The sequence below is a fragment of the Sciurus carolinensis genome, chromosome 15, assembly GCF_902686445.1.
Source record: "Sciurus carolinensis chromosome 15, mSciCar1.2, whole genome shotgun sequence".
In the NCBI taxonomy this organism is placed as follows: Eukaryota; Metazoa; Chordata; class Mammalia; order Rodentia; family Sciuridae; genus Sciurus; species Sciurus carolinensis.
This window is the reverse complement of record NC_062227.1, coordinates 73238317-73245478: the sequence shown is the minus strand read 5'-3', so window position 1 is coordinate 73245478 and position 7162 is coordinate 73238317. Positions and strand designations below refer to the sequence as shown.

At 36.5% G+C, this 7162-nt stretch overlaps 1 long non-coding RNA gene across 1 annotated transcript; it reads left to right on the top strand.

Annotated features, from left to right (window-relative positions):
• The first annotated feature begins 1235 nt into the window (after positions 1–1235).
• LOC124965835 (uncharacterized) lies at positions 1236–6409 on the top strand. Its single transcript, XR_007105240.1, has 3 exons — positions 1236–1318; positions 3121–3252; positions 6058–6409. It is a non-coding gene; the product is annotated as an uncharacterized LOC124965835 (long non-coding RNA).
• The last annotated feature ends 753 nt before the right edge of the window (positions 6410–7162 follow it).

The window sequence follows — 7162 nt, the reverse complement described above, 5'->3', positions numbered from 1 at the left end:
GGACCTTTGCCCAGGGGATTGGTCCTACCTTGAAAGTGCTTGACTCACGCCCATGCCATCACAGAAGGGGGGAGGGCCCTTTGGGCATCGGTTGCCATGATGGCTTCTCAGTTGTGTACTAATCCCCAAACTCATCATGTTACTCATTCAATAGGGCGGCATTTTTCATATCAATCATCCCTCAAAATGGAAGGAAAGCATGTCAGAAAGGGTAAGTATCTGTGTGGGGTGGCTAGACACACCCGCCCTCATCCTGAGTCATATGCTCAATGCTTGCATGACCTCCTCTGAGCATTTTAACCTTCCCTTGTTACCAGTTTGTGAAAAGAAGACATGACATTAAACTCTTCGGAGTTCCCTCCTATTTTTAACAACTATGCTAATTCTGAATTTATTAGAGCAGCAGGTGTTTATTTAGCATCCAAAGTGTCCTTGATCCTTTAAATGTGATTTTTCCTCTCTACTCACTTTGCTTAAGCCAGAGAATAAAACCCAGCCCCAGGCTGCCCCTGGCCCAGTAATCCCTGCACACAGACTTCTTGGTAGTGGAGGGATCTGAGTTCCACCTCCGAGGTTACCCGTCCAGCCCTGCACCTTCCTCCTGGACACAGTGTTGCATTTCAGGCTTGGTGGCTCAATCAGGCTGCCCTCCCACTTCCTGCATCTTGGTTTCCTACAGACACTGAGTTTTGCAAGTAACTTGAATTTATGTCTGTAACATCATTAGCTGAGAGATATTTTCCTTTAACTCTGCTATCACAAAATTGTTCAGCTGAATTGTCCCTGAACATTTCCTAGGGAGAAACTTTGAATATTACATCAAGCACTGAGATAGGAGCAGAACAGAATATAAATGACAAACATACCTTACCTTTAATTGTAAGGTTGGGAAGAGAGTACTGACAGATATAGATATAAATACAGATATATACATTTCTAACGTACGGCAAACATTTTAAATATTAGATACAGATATAAGTCATATGCATTCATATATTTTCTTCCCAACTCCACAACTAGTGACAAGCAATATATGTAGATGTGTGCATATATCTATATTGATCTACATATGCATATATGTACATCATGAAGCTTAATGAAAATGTCATTAATCACCATGATAGAGGTACAACTGGCACATGGCATAAAACAGCCACTATACAATGCTTCTTTTCATGGTGACCTTCCTCAGAAATGACTTTTTTTTTGTTTGTTTGTTTACACCCTCTTAGGAGTCAGACAGCACCTTCCTCCTTGGTAAGCAGTTCGATTTGCCTGGATTATGATGTATGGACAAATATTTATTTATTTAGCAAGGGTGAGTTTATTAATCACATATTTATTCAGACACTTACGTAAGTGCCTGTTAAATATTATGTGAAAAAAAGAGTAAAAAAGCAGTTTGTGGGAAAAGAGAAATGTATTGGGGAAGTTCAGTACCAAATTGAAAACAAACTCAGGAGAGGAAAAGTTGTCTATAGATACAAAAATGTGTGGTAGGAGGTGGAAAGTGTTTGTTCTGTAATTCAGCACTATAAAGAGTGAATGGTATAGCCAATTTGAAAAGGTTATGTTGAAGAATTACTGTGAAAACTCAAATAAAATTTGTGGCACTGAGGAATAATTATATTACTGCATCTACTGGGAGATGTTTTCAAGTGCAGAAATTGAATGTTCAATAATAATAAATAATAAAATAATAGTTTTGTTAAAAGTAGTTTAAACTCTTTCTTCAAGATCATTCAAGACTCCGCATGGGTGGGGCCTATCTCCTACACAGCTATAAAATCCCTCCCCATAATCTGCACAGTTCTGAGGGCACTGTGCGTTTTTCATAAATACTTGTTGGTACCAAAGTTAAATCTGGTGTTAAAAACTCACTCTGAAACATCTTCCCTTTGTAGCTGTTTAGTCCATGTATTTTCATACGTCATCATCTTTAATTCCATTTGCAGAATTACTTAAAAATGGAAGGATAGTTGTGGGTATAATTTTAAAACTTCTCTTGAAATCCCAAAGTTAAATGGTTTTTATTTTCCTTTCATCATATCTTGGTCATAATGTGATTATATTAATTGTTCAGAAGGCAGGAACCACAGAGCGAGATCTAACAGATAAAAAGCTCATATGTGACAGATGTGTGTAAGTATGTGTATGTGAAACAAAATGTTTTAACTTCAAGGACTATTTTTAGAAATTTATTTATTCATGTGAGGCACATCTGTAATTGTAAGTATTCTGCAGGCTGAGGCAGGAGGATCACAAGTTACAGGGTAGTCTGGGAAATTTAGCAAAACCCATCTCAAAATAAAAAGGGTTGGGGATATAGCTCAGTGGTAGAGTACCCCTGGGTTCAATTCCCAGTACTCACCCCCAAAATCTATTCATGTTCTCCAGAGTGGGAGTATCTAATTAGCTTTCTTTTCCTCACTACCATTGATTTTTCTGTTAAACATTTAAGATGCCTGAAGCTCTATCATGAAGCACTAACATGACACATTATTTTGCTGAAAGGTTAAACCCTTCATACTCATATGTGTATCTGTCCTGAGATGTGCTGACCCTTGTCTTTTTCTACTAGAATTTTTCCTGTCATCAAAAATTACCTTAACCTTCCCCTAAAGTGATTTAACTAGTGCATCAAACAATGAGTTTCTTAGGAGAAAGATAGGGGCATATACTAGAGAAATGTCCAGGGTTTAGCCTTACTGTCTTGATTTTCCACCAAGCCCAGGGATCAGATCAATAGTAAGAGATGTCAAAACGAAGCAGAAAATGCAGAAGGGCCAGTGAGGGAAGCATTCTTCCTTTAGAGTCAAGGCAAATTAGGATGTTTTCATAGGGGATGTGGATGGAAATTGAAAGGATGATGTTTGGGATGAAGTCCAGTTTCTCACTTAGAATCTTTTACTTACACCTGGCAGGTTACACTGTTCCTTCTTGAGGAATGTGGGTCTAATTGATCCGTTTTTCAAGTACCCTTGATGCCACAAGATTACAACATTATGCAATGCCAAACCTCTACCTCCTCTGTTCACTTCTGCAAAGATGGGAGGGGATTGTGAGCATTCTCAGGGATTCAGGTTTTTGTTTTTGTTTTTGTTTTTTTCCAATATTCAGATGGAAATTGGATTAATGGAATCTAGAACAGACAAAGAGTAAAGCTGGGGACTGAAATGAGAAGGAACTGTACTGAGACAGCTTTTAATTAGAAGTCTCTTCAGAACCCACAGCCAAACTCTGAAAGAAAAGGTAAGCAGGGAGGGCTCACGGCTATGTCTTCAGAAGGTCAGTAGATAGAAACAGATGAACAGACAAAATTACTTCTAGTAGATTTGCCACTCTTCTTTGAGAGACTCACTGACCTCAGGAGATCAGTAATGTGCCATTTGCTAGAGTTACACATTAGACTTGAGTGTGAGGGTCTGTAATTCATTTCATAACTGGAAAGTTTAAGTTCAGATTTAGCCTTTATGTAAAGCATAAAGTATAGCTTTATGAGCCATAAGCTATGTTAGCAAGGTTCTTTATTTCCTGCAAATTTTATTTCTTACAGCACTTTAATTTCAAAAATTTTTTGATCTCATGACATGAGTCCATAATTCTCATGAATTCCCCTTGGTTTATCTGTCTGCATCATTAAATAATGTGTGTCACCAGACTCTAGAATGACCCTAAATGAATACTGGGTTAATGCATATCTGTCAACAAATTCCTTGATATTATTTACTCCTTATGATTTTGGACAAGGAACAGAGCTGGCAAAGTTCACAGAATAAACACTCCTGATAAATTTCACAGTGGGAAATAGTAAATCAAAACACCTGTGTTTTCTTTTCATTAAAGGAAAATTTTCCGGTATAGCAGGTGGGGCAAATAATTTTGGATATTTTTTCATATTTTATTCTTACTTGTCAAAATTTAGTTATATTTAGGATATGCTAGTTATTGAAAACTAGATGAGTAAGGTTTTTTTTAAAAAAACTCAGTATTTTCATATTTTGAATGTGATACATTTATATATCACATGGTCAGAAGGGTGCCTCTGAAGTTTTCTATTTTGGTCTAACTATGGAATTTGCTAACTTACTTAGTTTATATGCACGTCTGAGTTTTTGTGTGTTCAATTGATACTCCCATTTTTATTATATTTATTTTCAACAATAAGTATAAAGTCACTAGAACTTCCATACTAACATGTAGCTGATGTGTGGCTTTTAATTATCATGGGCATTTTAGGTCGCTGGACAAGGTTATCTATAGAGAACATTTTCCCTAATAAAGGTTGGACCAATCGTGAGGGATGGGAGGCTGCTATGTCTCATTACGAAATTAAGTTATCAGTTAGCTTTCTAACTGAGTTAAATGATGGACAAGAAGAGTGAGTATAGACTCTTGAACAGCCAAAGTATTTCAAGTTATCCTCCTGTTGGTCAAAGTATAATCATTGTGATTCTTTACATTGAAAAACAAAAAAAGAAAAATGGTACAATTACATAATGAAGTGAGAATTATCTGGTGGCTGCTTTCCATGAATAAAAAGTTAAGCTACATTTACACCATTAGATGTACTAAATGGAATGAAAATTAGATACTGATGTTCATTTCTATTCATAAAACATTTACTGATCTGTAATTTTTTCATATGAATGCATAAGTAATTGTTATTGCTTTTTTGCAAATCAGATTTTAGTTTATGAAATAATGGTAAGATTTAAGATTTTTGATGATATTGAAAGTAGGGTCACATTTTAAAGAAAATGCTATTTTTTATGATCATGATCTTTTGAGAATTTTTTTTTTCCTCACATTGTGATTTAGTAGTACTGATTTTTCAAATAAACTATGGATTACTTATGGTATGTTTTTGAAAGCAAGGTTTAAAAATGAATTTAAAATTTAAAATGATTCTTCAATAATTTTTTTTCTTTAGTTTGCAATTCAAGACAATACCCTCAAATCAGTTTTCAGTGGCAGAAATGATGCAGCGTGTACTTGTGTGTGTGCGTGCATGTGCGTGTGTGTGTGTGTGTGTGTATACACGTGCATGTGTTCTTTTAAATATATCCTTTCATTAACACAGGCCCCATAGACTCCTGCTACGTGAATGTGCAGGCAACACCTGCTTTCAAAATCTGTTCTGAAGTCTGTTACTACAAACAGTAAACCCAAAGACAGTTCATTGCTATCAAACATTTTTATCTTCTTAATCTGAAATGGAAATATGTGTTCTTAATGCCACCTGGATTGGCAAATTCAGGAAAAGAGTCATGCAGCTATTATTTTCATACACTCCCATTGGTTTTGATATAAATTTCTAAGTCGAGAAAAGAATTTTCAGAATTTTATATGGATACATTTTATAGTTAGTTTCATGGCCGTTTTTGTGTTCTCATGACCCGGCTTCACTGCTGAAATAAAAGATTAAGAATTTTCTCTTGGTTGTCTTATTGCTTACCTATCAGGTTGCTATTATTCATAAATGCAGGTAGAAATTTCAGGGGAAACAGTTATTCTGAGATCTCAAACAGCTCCATGTTTCAGGTAATCGAATGTGAATTATCTTCTGGGTACCTTGCTAAGAGCTTCAGGAATGCCCAACAGGTGTCCAGGAGCTTGCAAGCATCACAATTAGAAGAGGGTTTAAAAAACACACTACTGTAGCATCTGAAATTCAAAATCAGATAAACAATGGAAAACCACATGTAGGTAGAATCACACTTCAGAAACCCTGAGAAAAATGCCAAAGTAAAACAAAGCTAAACCCAAGGCAATGCTACAGAACTGGAATATATGACTATTCTGTGGTTGACCCATGCTCCAGAAAATGAGCTTCTGCTATAATAAGCTTCCCCCCCCAAAAAAAAAAAAAAAAATTGGTGGAAAGCAGATACTTGACCGTCCCAAACTCCCTTTGGGCTTATACTCATTGATTGATCTATTTGAATAACCAGCTGTTTCTCCGTTTTTCTGGGTTTTGCCTTGTTTGTTTTATGGATGTATTGTGCATGTCACATCTTTCTGTTTGCTCACTCCCAGGCTCCTCTGTCTTCCCAGGTGCTAATATTGGCATCCTGAATGTCTGCCAAAGGCAGTGACACTGAAAACAAATGGCTCATCCCAAGGTGGCCTGAGGTGTGTTCATGGTTCCTGTAACACTCCACGGGGTTCAACACAGCAAGGGAAAGCCTCCAATTAGGTTGGCATTGGGAGACTGGATGGCAAGATCATGTTGAGGTGAGTTTCAGAGACACAAGGAAGGGATTTAAGTCGCACACTGGAGAGGAAATACCATTTCAGGCACAGGCCTTGTCCAACTACAAGGGACTGAAAAGAGTGGGCTGCATATCTGTTTCCATGTGAACTTGGAAAGACTTTCCAAGACGTGCCAAGGGTAGTGTGTTGTAAGTCCAGGGTAGAGGCTGCATTCACAGAACAACACAATGGAAAAGGAACAAATATGTTTAAAAGTATTTTGCCATATGAGTTGAAGAGATAGCTCATATTGGAGAGTGCTCCCCTAGCATGCGCAGGGGCCGTGGATCAAGTCCCCAGTTCCTCAGAGGAGGGGGGGGGGAAGTATATTACCATATAAATGAAGCTCTGCTACAAAAAGATTCTCTCAAAGCAGTTCATGCTATGGAAATAAATAAAACACAGTGAATATGGCAACAAGAGAGAAAAAATGATTTAAAAAAAATGACTGAATTGTTTTGGGCTTATTTTGCCTAGAAAATGATTGTGCTATTTGAGAATTAAAGGGTTTGCATAAAATACCATATAGTTGTAGGTCTGCATTTGAAGTTTAAAACTTCAATCACATCCCAAAACCACACTTGAACCTGTTCCTTTTCCCAACCTTTACGTTTCTGCTGTCACAATTTACATTTTTAATATTGTGTTCCCATTGACAATATTTGTATTTATAGTTGTTATTATTAATTCTTTGTCTTTTAACTTTTACACTAAAATAAAACTGGTGTGCATTCTCTCATTACTGTTACAGGGTTCTGTATTTGCCTAGGTATTTTCATTTATTAGTAAATTTTATATTTCATCTGCTTTTGTAAGTCTTTATGTACCTCAAATCTGAAAAATAGTATTTTTTGCTTTCAATGCCTTATTTTTTCATTTTATTTTTCCATTTAATTCTTAATCCATT